Genomic DNA, 13,384 nt, shown 5'->3' with positions numbered 1-13,384 from the left:
TCTTTCACGCCTATAAATGACGAAAACGTGAAATATACCGTGACGAAATACTTCGCATTACACGTTATTCCGAACACAAAAATCATGGTGCTGCCGGTTCCTAACAATTTCGACTTCCCTCCGAAGCATTGGATGTCCATTGTTGTCAAGGCTTACTTCCAGCCTAGTTTGGACTCTCCTTGAAATCAGGGTATATCTGAAAACTCTGTTAAAAGCATATCTGAGAATTTTACCCTCTAGGAAATACCCTGTACATCTATTGAAAATTGACGAAATATGCACTTTTGGATTGTGTACGCCTTTGTTCCTTTACGCTGATAAGGATCACAATCCAGAATTTCTGGAATTCGAAACAGGATCAGTTGAAATTTGGCTTTATCGCTACTTTGGACAGCTCTAGCTCTGAAACTACGCACTTTTTGCCATAGGTCCATATGAACTTTTTCTCTTATTTTGATGTGAGGAATCACCTCTTACAGTTTGTCGGTATAGTTCATTAACACCCTGTATATATATATATAATTAAACGAAAATTAGGGAAATTTTATATTAAAAAGGAAATTTTGAGCATTCCTCAGGGAAATTTTAACTTAAGAACCTAACAACACTGCTTCTGGGTCATTTTTCGTGACCTGGGTCATAAGCAGATATCTTTGAAAATAGTTCCATTGTCTTCAGCACATAATCAAATTAATATGAATATATCGAAGGATGGGCACTTTTTCTTTTGACATAAGCTTTATCGCAAAGACCCCAACTTTGATATCATTTTCATCGTGACCCCATGGATGGATGTGCTAATTAAAATAGTTTCATAGAATTCACCATTCTCATATTAGTATAAAAAGTACAGTTAGAAATTTATCTAAACATGAACACATTTTACTACTGACATCGTTAGTTTTTTGTTAAAAGAAAAACAAGTACTACTTCATTATCTTGATTACAACACCAGATATTGTTGATATTAAGCAGGTCTCTGTATCATTGCGATTTGTATACGAAAGCCCCGCTGAAATCGATAGTAATTCTTTATTTTCTTTACAATATTCTGCTGCCGACACTTTTACATTTGATATTATGCCATGCAACTGATAAACGGCCTCGCGGAGATCTCTAGGATCTGCAAAGGCTTAGGCCATCTTTCTCTACACCCTCCCCTCCCCCCCCAAAAAAAAACAATACCTTGTAAATCACCACAAATCTAAAATATCCCTTGCAGTGCATGTCACAAATGTTACATTTGTTAAAATATCTTCCGCTTCAAAGTCAGTTCTTTCTACCAGGAAAGTGGGAATGAGAATACGGTGCGTGGCATATATATATATATATACAGGGTGTTTCAGTTAAAAGGTCTAGTGCTTATAAATCCAAAACGGCTGAGAATAAAAAGATGAAACAAAAACTGAGATAGGGAAATGTTATAGGCCACATCACATGGTGTTGTTGTAGTAACCCCCAGGCCCTCCTTCAAGAGGGCCCAGGGGCCAACTTCAAATTTTCAAATGGGAACATGTATTGAATCATACCTCATTCAATAGTCCTTGAAAAACGAAACAACTTTTGTAGGAAACAATTTTCGATTTGGGCCACCGTTTACAAAATGGCCGCAAAAAGTGGGTCCTGTATCAGATAAAACGTCCAGTGCTTATAGGTCTAAATCAGAAACGGCTGAGAGTAAAGAGATGAAACAAAAACTGAGATAGAAACGATGATAAAGCATATCAAGTGGTACTGTTGTGGTGACCCTCAGGGAACTTCGTGAAGGGGACCCAGGTGCCAATTTCAAACTGATACAGGACTTTTGCGCACTGGACGTTTTATCTGAAACACCCTATATATATAAAGAGAGAGAGAGAGAGAGAGAGAGAGAGAGAGAGACTAAACAATAACTTCATGCCAGAAGACTGAGTAGAGCATATTTAATAAACGTATCTATCTACACTTAATTATTGAGACTGCAAATTCAGGAACAAAAATACACAATATATATAGCTGAAGAATAACAAAACAGAACTATGGTAAAGTGTAGCTTTTTCTGCAAACATTAATTGAACAATAACAGTGACTTAGGCCATCATTTATAGTTGATTATTCTATATTTTTTTTCTCTCGTATGTGCATAGTCACATTTTGAGGAAGTAATCAGCTGTTGTTGGTCGCTAAACTGGAATTCCAGAGTGAAAGCATCAAGAGAAATAGAAGGAAATACAAACATGAAAATATCAAGTTGTCTAAAATATGTTATCTTTGGGAGGTCAAAATTGGTAATATATTCATTATGATTTAAGAATAACATTATGAACCCACATATCCACCATTTTGTTCGATGAACATCTGCCATATGTCTGGTAACAGAAGAATTTCATCATTATATCTTATGTGGTTTCTGGGCAAAAAAATTTGACATATAGTTTTCATAGGTCTCTTTTGAAACTAACTAAACACTATTCAAAGAGGCCGAAAAAATAATAGTCTGACGATGTCAGGTCCGCGCTATACGGCGAATACATAAAAACCTTGAAGTCGAGTTCTTTCAATTTCTGACGAGTCGTTAAGGATGCATGTGTTCTGGCGTTGTCAGTGTGGTATACGACACTCCTTTTTGCTGTCCTGTTCCGGCCGTTTCTTCTGACTTGGAAGGTAAAGTCACGCTAATTATCGACAGGACAGATCCGAGTCTATCGTTCTCTTCGGCAGCAGTAGCGAGTGATGCACGATTCCCTTCCAATCCCACTAAACGCAAAGTATAACCTTCATGGGCGTCAGTTTGGGCTTTGTCACAAACTATGCAGCTTCCCATAGCTTCAAATAAGATGTTTCTGGCATACAGTTGTTGTAGGTTATCCGTTTTTCATCACTCGTAATCAATCACTTTAGAAATGGCTCCAGTTCGTTACGTTTCAGTAGAGATTCGCAGATAGAAATTCGATTTCTTTATTGAAAATCAATTTTAATCAAGTACATACTGATCATTATTATCTATGAACTTTTGCCATTTTTCGGAAAGCTTCATAATTCCATCGCTGTAGAACTTCTGTGTTTTATCCTTTCTTGGCCAATATTTTTTTAGCGGCGCTCCGGTCTGTCAGTTTTTTTTGCCATCAAGAGAGTTTTGCAGAGACCGAAACAAATGGTAGTTAGACTGTGCAAGGTCCAGGCTATACGGTGGATGCATCGAAACCTTCCAACCAAGTTGCGTGGCCGCGCATTGTCATGATGGAATACATCTCCCTTTCTGTTGGCCAATTCTGGTTGCTTTTTCTGGATTGCTTTGTTCAAACGGTCGAGGTGTGCACAGTACAGGACCGAATTGATGGTTTCGGCATGTTGCAACAGCTCATAATGGAAAATTCTTTTCCAATCCCACCAGACACTCAACATAATCTTCTTTGCCGACAATCCAGGATTTGAAGTCGTTTGTGGAGGGTTACCAACCTTTGACCATGATAGCTTGCCTTTATTATTCTCGTATTTCTCCCATTTTTCATCGCCTGTAATGAGGCGCTTCAAATAGAACTAAAAATGCACCGTCTGACTAACATTTGTTTCAGTCTCTGCAAACCTACATATAATATTGCAGACCCAATATAATATATGTATAGTTTAAATCATTATTAGTTGTTCTATTACGATTTTGAGGTGTTATCTATTTAATTTGGTTCAGTTTGTTTAAAGTCAATTTCGTCCTATAAATTTTGGCAATGATATGTGTTACAACGCGAAGCATTTGAAACATACAATACCGGTAGTCCAATTTGTTCTTCTTCTGTAGATACCAGTAAATTATGTCGAGAAATTGAAAATTTAGAAAATACAAGAAAGCGACAGAAATCCAAACTAACCCTTAATAATAAGTATATTATAAATTATGATAAATTATGTTTTTTTCAATATAGCAAATGAGAACAAAATAATGTTTTAAATAAGCCTACAATTGTTAATATATTGTTCATTTTACTGTATGACCTAGGTTCATTTAAAAATGACAAAAAAATCTTTATCCTTAATTGAGGACACTTTCACAGCCTGTATTGTATGTCTTTCCTTGGCTGTATACATATTCGACTTCCTTGCAAGAGGTTTGGGTTTTAAATCTGGCTAGTAGCGTGATTGAGAGTTTACTGAAAATTATAAATACATGTCTCATACAACTTTTGTACTGAAAAAGTATGTCTGTATGTTTTACTTTAGTTTATTGCAAACCCAATTAGATCTACTTCACTATTTCAACATACGAAATAACATTTTTCCTGAATCTCTTGGTGAGAAATATTATTCGACTGTACATGTCTGCATCCAATACATTTTTCATTATTAACACTTTAACACTTTCAGCCCCATGTGTATCTTTTTGATACACAGTGAGGGTTTACTGATGGACCACGTGTATCAAATAGATACACATTAGCTGACAGTGTTCATAGCAAACTGTAGTCTGGTCCCGGGATGAAATTTACTCAAACAGGGTTGGGGCTGAAAGTGTTAAAATAACATTTTCAAGAGACGACGTTTAAAATGTAATTCATAAGGACTCAACTATAAAATTGAAATTATTATCTACACCTTGGAAACAATAACTTAGATTATAAGGTATAAAACTTCATGAAAATAGTAAGCTCGTATTGTATTAGTATTTATTTTGAAGTTACTTCTACATGTTATTCAACAGATGTCTTAGGTCCGTAGGTGCAACCTATCAGTACGATGTTTCAAAGTTTTAACTTCCTTTTGAATAAGATTTTAAGGAATAATAAAGATTTATCATATTAACATATGAAAACAAATCTGTATGTACATGTGATTACAGAGGTTCTTGCAACCGGAGCAAAATTTATCTGATGTGCTGTAATCAACTGCCTCTTCAACATCCCCACACCAATACTTGGAGTTTACTTTTGCAGCATTATGACCCAGTTTAAACTCGTAAAGTGTAAGTTCCCGAATTAGACTTTGTTGCATTTTCAGTTTAGCAAGCGTTAAAACATACACGAAACGCAGCATTGTACAGTAGAGTACTGAAAACTTCGTCTAAGTGGACTGAAGGGTGGCCTAATTTGAAAAATGTAGAGCTATCGGGAATGGGGTTGAAAAAGACCCTGCACTAACACATACTCCTTTATCCAGTCTCTTTAATGACTCTGACTTTTGCTCCATGAACAAGTCCACTTGTTTTCTTTCAACGTAAGACGCCATCGCAAAGTACTGTCCAGCACGCACAAACTTTGAAACAGCTTTGAACAATACAGCATAGTCACTCACATCGAGTTGCGCAATGCTGTTAAGAAATCGACTAACTCAGGCAAAGGTTGGAATGTGGTAGACGAGTGGGAGTGTGATGCGAGAAAAAGGAATGCGGGAAGAGGAGACACGCATGTGGGCAATGACCTTGAACGGGTCTGCGTGTGGGGATTTTTCGCTCTGTCAAGGTTTGACCGAATTATCCGGACTGCTGGGTTATCCATTGTCGAGTTTTAGAGACTCAGCTGTACTTGGAGAACACAATATCTACAATATCTATCTATACTTGAACTAGAGAATCTTCGACAGTTTGAATTGCTACGAGTGTGAACCGAGCACGACCAGTTTTGAAAATTATAAATTTTTCCATACCATACATTTATACTGCGTTTGTACCGGATTGTACCGTAAAAAAGTTTCACTTGCAACGGTCTCAAATTCGAAAAAAATCGAAAAATATAGTGGCCATCCTAAGTTCACGTGAACTTAGCAGGACCAGAATACAAATTTGAAGATTTTTCTGTACGAATCGTTTGTACTGCGTTTCTACTGGGTTGTACCATAAAATTTTCGTTTGTACCGGCGTCAAATTTGATAAAATTGAAAAATAAAGTGATCCTGCTAAATTCACGTGAATATAGCTGGACCAAAATACAAATTTCTACAAATCTGAAGATTTTCCATACGAATCGTTCATACTGCGTTTCTAGCGGATTGTACAGTAAAATATTTCGTCTGTACCGGTCTCAAATTCGAAAAAATCGAAAAATGAAATGGATCTGCTAAGTTCACGTGAACATAGAACTATTGACTAGTGTCTTAAATTTGGAGAATATGTGAATTCTAATAATAATTATAATTATACAAAAATTTAACGGACACAGAACACAAACCAGAGTACATTGTAAAAATAAGATCTGTTTTTACATTGACTATTTAAAATGTTTAAATAGGGTGTCGTACTTAAAATGAAGACAATACACAGCCATAAAATGAAGCGAAAGACTTTTGGACAACAAATAAGAAAATAAGTTCACATCTAGAAATTTTTAGTTACGTCAACTATTTACTATTTAGCAAAAATAAATAAATAAATAAATAAAACAACGGAGTTCAGTAAACTTTTTTTTTTTAAAAAAAACAAGAATTATCATACCTTCAGAAAGTACTTTAAATTCCAAATTCACGCAAAATGTAATAGGAATGTACATTAAACATAATTCACTCAAACATGCTCTATAATTGTATAGTATTTCTTACAACTGAAACATTAGTTATTCGTTACACGCATAATTTAACATAAGCATTTATGTCTTGTTAGTCGTTTATAAAAAGTCTAATCATTCTCCAAAATAAAAATTCTACTTCATCTTGCTCTCGTACTTTTAAATGAAAAGAAGAACTGTTTAACTTGGGAATCAAAATGTTTTTGAATTCCGATCACTACACTAAACTCAAATGTTATTTGTCAACTTGAATAAAAGAAATGGAAGATGTTGAGATTTTACTTACTTGTTACTGAACAACTATCGTCTCTTTTGTGCAAATTTGAGATTTTCACATCTGTCCTTCCTGAGATATTTGATGGTGAAAATGCACGATTTTCGAAAATTCGCAATGTTTAAAAATTCCTAAAAAAATTAAGTATATGTTTTTCAGATCTGAAACTAGTTTGAAACGTTGTCTATTTTCTAGTCTCTATGTAGACAAAAAATTCAAGGCGAGTCTCAATATGTACATTCCAAAATGGCCATTTATAGGTTCCCAACCTCAATGTGGAAAAAACTTAGGTAAAAAATTAATAAAAACTAAATTTTGTCAGCAACCACCATTGGTCGATTTCATTTGGATTGTTCCACACTGTTCTAGTCTCTGTATATTTAATTGATTTAACCCTCGCACTGGCTAGGTATTTTTGGGTAACCAGTGCGGGTAACCAAGGGGGAGGGATTATTTTGTACCCACCTGATGTTGACTGTCAAGGTGATTTGAGGGTACTGGTCCCAGGAGGCCACAAATTTCTTCTTATCTTCGGCTCGATTATGGATAGTTATATCACATTTTTCTCGCAATATTTTGTTTCTCCCGAAAATGTACCAATGGGAGCCGAGCACCATCTGATGCTCATGGTCTCTCACAGTAATTTGTGACACTGAGCATCATATATGATGCTCAAGAACCTGGATAATTAAGTAATTTGTGATATCAAACATGAGCATCATATATAGTGCTCATGGCCCCACAGAGAAATAAGGTGAGCACCACATATGATGCTCAAAGCAGTCAACCTGTTAAGATTAAATACATCTTGCAAAAGAAACAAATCAGAAACTCTCAAAAATCTACAGAGACTGAAGTAAACAGTACACGGAATAAGTCTAACCGCTATTTATTATACTGCCATCTAGGAGTGACACTTATAAATGTCAGTCACATCTCCTACCAACGGGGGTGGGGGTACTTTGTGCCCAACAACTTAAAATAGCAGTTTAGAAGACAACACGAAACGCTCAAAATTAACAGTACACGGGAGAAGTCTAACCGCCAAAGTCAGAAAAGACAGAATACTGAATACTGAATTTCCAATCTTAATAGGACGACATTCCTTACCGCTTTCTAAAGGATCTCTGTTAGTGTTTATTGCCTTGCTACTTATATCGAGCGTTAGATGTGAATTTATTTCTTTTAATTCATTGTGTAAGTCCTTCATTTTATTTATATTGTTTGCACTTTAAATAAGACACAAAATTAAGCATAGTCTATGTAAAAACAAGTCTTACTTTTACATTATAATTAAAGTTTGTTTTGTGTTCTGTACCCGTTGAATTTTTACGTAATTATTATTGAAATATTTATATTCTTAAAATTTGAGGAAATTAGTCAGTAGTCCTGATAACCTCAAGTGAACTTAGCAGGACCACTTGATTTTCCAATTTTCCCGAATTTGACACCGGTACAAACGAAAATTATTACGGTTCAATCCGGTACAAACTCAGTACAAATGATTCGTACAGAAAAATCTTCAGACTTGAAGAAATTTGTTTTCTGGTCCTGCTATCATATATTCACGTAAACTTAGCAGAACCACTTTATTTTTCGATGTTATCGAATTTGACACCGGTACAAACGAAAATTTTTACGGTACAATCCGGTAAAAACGCAGTACGAACGATTCGTACAGAAAAATCTTCAGACTTGAAGAAATTTGTTTTCTGGTCCTGCTATCATATATTCACGTAAACTTAGCAGAACCACTTTGTTTTTCGATGTTATCGAATTTGACGCCGGTACAAACGAAAATTTTTACGGTACAATCCGGTACAAACGTAGTACAAACGATTTGTACAGAAAAATCTTCAGACTTGTAGAAATTTGTTTTCTGGTTCTGCTATATTCACGTGAACTTAGCAGGACCACATTATTTTTCGATGTTATCGAATTTGACGCCGGTACAAACGAAAATTTTTACGGTACAAACCGGTACAAACGCAGTACAAACGTATGGTACACAAATATTTATAATTTTCAAAATTGTCCAGCTATGTTTACACTCGTTGAATTGCTTCGGTAACACGACATCCCCCCCCAAAAAGTATGCAAGTGTGTCAATGTTGCTAAGCTTTTGACTTTCCTTTTATTATGAACTGTTTAAACATTTTGTCACATTTTTAAACTCTGCTATGCTGGTTTATTTCTTATTGCTATTATGTTTCAGCAAAATGGAAACGTATTATATCAACAACTATACATATATGTAAATAAATAAAATTTGAAATCTTACGTTAGGAAAGAGCTACTACAACTTCGTTTGCCCAAATAACAATAGACCATAGTTTAAATGTGAAAATTTTCAACAAGAACAGGCATAGAATCTCAAGTTCTGCACACACACACTTTTAGCGTTGCCATGCTAACACATTATAAAGAAACGTAAGATTCATTGGTAGAAAGCCTAATTCAGTTGAAAGAGATTCATATTTAAATCCAAGGCCATGGGAATCTGTGGTGGATATAATAATTTACGAGGGTTTTACTATATTTTCCTGTTCCCTACCATTCAAATTACTCAAAATTTATCACAACCGTTCATTAATCACTATCTTCTTCAGCTTCAAGAGCACAGACATGTATATTCTTTAAAACTGAACAATTCACTTATCTTGAGCATCAACAAATATCTGTGTATCTAAGAGGCAGCCAGTGTGTACATAAAATTCTTTCTCATTTTCAATTTTCTGTTGAAAGATTGATTACAAATGTGTTGTGAATATTTGGTATTCACTGTCAAACGTATATTTAGTTTGATGATATTCTTCAGCAGCACCATTTCAAATATTACTTGGAGGTGGCAAGACTCCGGTACACTTTTTATTAGCATGTTATTATATTATTGGTTAAAAGTATATAGATCTTAAACTTAGAGGAGAGCAATTGAACGCACTAAAGCTCAATATGATGCCCTGACGCTCTTCCATCATTTATGTGTGGATATAAGGTTTGGAAAACTAACTTAAAGCTGATCGCGGTATTTGGAACCTGAACCTTCCATTCATACGCCTAAAGCCTTAGAATGTTATGTTACATTAAATTCTGAATTAGGTTCGCTTACGCTATCAACGTCCATTTGTATTGAGAATACTTAAAGGAGACTAATTAATAACTACTGTGTTTGAAATATTACTTTCAGTACATAAAATGATTAACTCTACACTAGGAACAATACGAGTAAATTTCAAATACAATAAACCTTTAAATATATACTAGAAACACTGATATATTCAGGTTTTTCGTAATGTAAAATTCTGAAAATTAACTTTGTGTGACAAGGGTTATTTGTTCTTAGATTCATAACTTTTTATCAGAAAGTATGGATAGTCTGAAACAAAAAGTAGAATTAGCCTACCATCTCTGTTAAAAAAAAAAAAAAAAAAAAACTATATTCTGACAACCATATACAATATAACTTACATTTCAACTTTTGTTATACATTTAACATGTTACAAGGTTTCGTCATACATTTTACATGTTTTAATGTTTTATTAAGTTCATACATATAATATGATATAATATTAATGTTTAAACGTTGATGCTGGAAGAACGGAAAGGAACTAAATTAACGAACAAATTACACCAAGCGAATTTGAAACATCTATGCGTAAAGTAATGAAAGTGAAGCCTTTCACTTTACATCCACTCAAATTTCAAAAACCAGTCTAAACATCCGGAGTAACAGTATTCCTGGAACACAAGAGGAAATGAACATAATTATCACTCAACTTAGAAAGAAAAGATGATTTTTTAAACTGCAGGATATAGCAGGATGGCTATAGATATTTTGTTTCAGCAGTATTTAGAACATGTTAAAAGTTAAGTGTGGGGTTAAGCAGTCCATGTCTGTTTCAGTGATATATGTCTGGATTCATCATCATCATCATCATCACCGTCATCATTATCATCATATTTATTCTTGCATTACTGGCAGGTCACTTGCCACAGCTGAGAAGCTTCTGTGCTCCGCGGTCTTTTGCTATCCTCTTCGTCTTATGCGATTTTTCTGTTTTGATATCGTCCATTAATTGTAGTCTGCTTCGTACCTTTCCTCTCTTTTCTGCAACTATATCCTCTAGGACGTCCCTCATGACACAGTTACTTCTTAGTCAATGTCTCAACCAGTATCTCTTTCTCTTCCCAATAACATCCAAAGTCATTCTTCTCTTCCCCCATTTCCAACACCCTCTCATTCATTTTCAGCTCAATTCAACTAATTCTCTCCATTCTTCTCCACACCCACATTTCGAAAGCTTCCAGTCGTTTTTCATCACTTTTGCGCAATGTCCATGTTTCCGACCTGTACAATACAATACTCCACACGAAGCATTTTATGCGTCTTTTTCTGAACTCTTTATTGAAGTGTCACAAAATATTTTCTACCCCCTAAAGGCTTTTTTTCACCATTCCTGTCATTGCTTTTATTTCACCTTAACACTTCATATCATCACTAATAATACTATCTAGGTATCGAAAACTAGTTACTTGTTCTATTTTCTCCTCTTATACTACTATATTTGACCCTGGCTGCTTCGTTTCAATCATCACGGCTTTTGTCTTTTTAATATATATTTTGATCTCATATTCTTCACAGCTTTTCCTCAAGTATTCTAACATCTTATTGATTTTCTCTTCAGATTCCACCACAAGCGCCATATCATCTGTAAACCATATACACCTAATCATTCTACCTCCTACTGAAATATCGTCTTCATTACGTAGGCTCTTTTTAACTATCTCTTGTCGATAGGTATTAAATGTTGTTCGCGAAAGCATCAATGTCGAACTCCCCTTTCAGATGTACTTCTGTCGTTTCCTCCACTGTTTTAACACTTACTTGTTGGTTCATATATAAGTTTCTTATGAGTCTTCGATCTTTCCATTCTAACCCAACCTTCTTCAGAACTTCCAACAACAATTCCCAATTCCTGCAGACAAAAGTGTTTTTCTAGATTAATAAGTAACACATTTATGTCCTTCCCCTTTTCTATAAATCTTTCACCTATCACACTTAATAATCCAATTGCATTTCTTGTACCCTTACCTCTCCTGAGCCCGAACTGTTCCACGTCAACTTTTTTCATTTGTCCTTCCATACAACTTTCTGTTCAAAATTCGAAGCAAAACTTTTGCTGAGTGACATATGAGTTCGATAATCCTCACATCTCTTTGGGTTCGACTTCTTGGCTAACGGTATCAAGTTAGTCTTCAGGAAGTATTTTTGCCACTCCCTTGTTTCATATATTTCATTGCAGAGTCTGAACAATTCTATCTTGCCCTTATCCCCCATATTTTTAATGACTATCGAATGATATATTATCTATCCCTGTTGCCTTTCCATTTCTAATCTTTTTAACTATCTTCCATTTATTTTCCATTTCTATAACTTTTTAAAACTAATTCCGAAGAATACTAAACACTTTATCATCCTCACGTACTTCATTTTCTACTTCAACATCTAGGCCACATTTCCTATTCCTGCTTACATGTAAGTCCTTATCATATTCTTTCCATCTTGCTAAGATTTCACTTAACTTGCTGATTACCTTCCCAATCTTATGTTCTACTGCCATCGTAATACCTTCTTGTTTCCTCCGAAGTTCCATAATTTTTACCTTCTTGAACAGTTTCTCATATTTTCCAACTCTTCCCAATTCTTCTATGTTCTTACATTTTCTCTTGTAAAATTCTTACCTTGTTCTATCTGTTCCCCTTCGCAACTCGTTTAATTTTCTGTACATTTTTTCTGACCTGTTCTGTATCAACATGATTCTACGGCTTCCTTTCCCTCATTTTCTGCAACATTTGTTCCGTAATCCACGGATTCTCAGCCGTTTTGTGTTCGCGATAATTTACTAATTCTTCTGCAGCCTGCTGTATGCAAAGTTCATTATAATCCGACCGTCTGTTACTACCCGCACCTACTCTTTCCACGTTTGAGTAGTTTGCTTTCAACTTTTCAGTATTCAACATCTTGTTGCCCACTTTTCTTCTGCCTACATTTTAAAGTTGAATATCCACTTCGGCCAGCATAAGGTTATGATCAGAGAAAATGTCAGCCCAGAGAAGGGTTTTCGAGTTCTTCAAGCTATTCCGATATCTCTCCTGAATCATAACATAGTCTATCTGATATCTTCTTCCGTCTATTGAGGATTTCTATGTATACCTTCTTCTCTTGTGCTGATTGAACCACGCGTTCCAAATTACTAGTGAATTTTGTTTACAGAAATTGACCAGTCTCTCTTCCCATTTCATTTCTGTTGCTTAAACCCTATTTGCTGACGACATTCTTGTTTTCTTCCACAACTGCATTGAAATCTCCCATTATAATTACGTATGCACCTCTCTTCTCCCTGTCTATAATTTCTTCTATTTTCTCAAAATTTTCCTCTATTTCTTCAATTGCATGTGCAGTCGTTGGCGTGTATGGCTGTAATAACATTAGATCCTTCGTTTTTGCTTTAAGTCTTAACATCGTAATTCTGTCATCAACAAATTTTACTTTCACTACCTTCTTGTACCAAGAAGTATTTCTACACTCACTGAAATTCGATTTCGATCTTCAATTCGATTTTTGACCATTACCGTAATCTCT

The sequence above is a fragment of the Thermobia domestica genome, chromosome 3, assembly GCF_964235325.1.
Source record: "Thermobia domestica chromosome 3, izTheDome1.hap1.1, whole genome shotgun sequence".
Taxonomy (NCBI): Eukaryota; Metazoa; Arthropoda; class Insecta; order Zygentoma; family Lepismatidae; genus Thermobia; species Thermobia domestica.
This window is presented reverse-complemented; position numbering follows the sequence as displayed.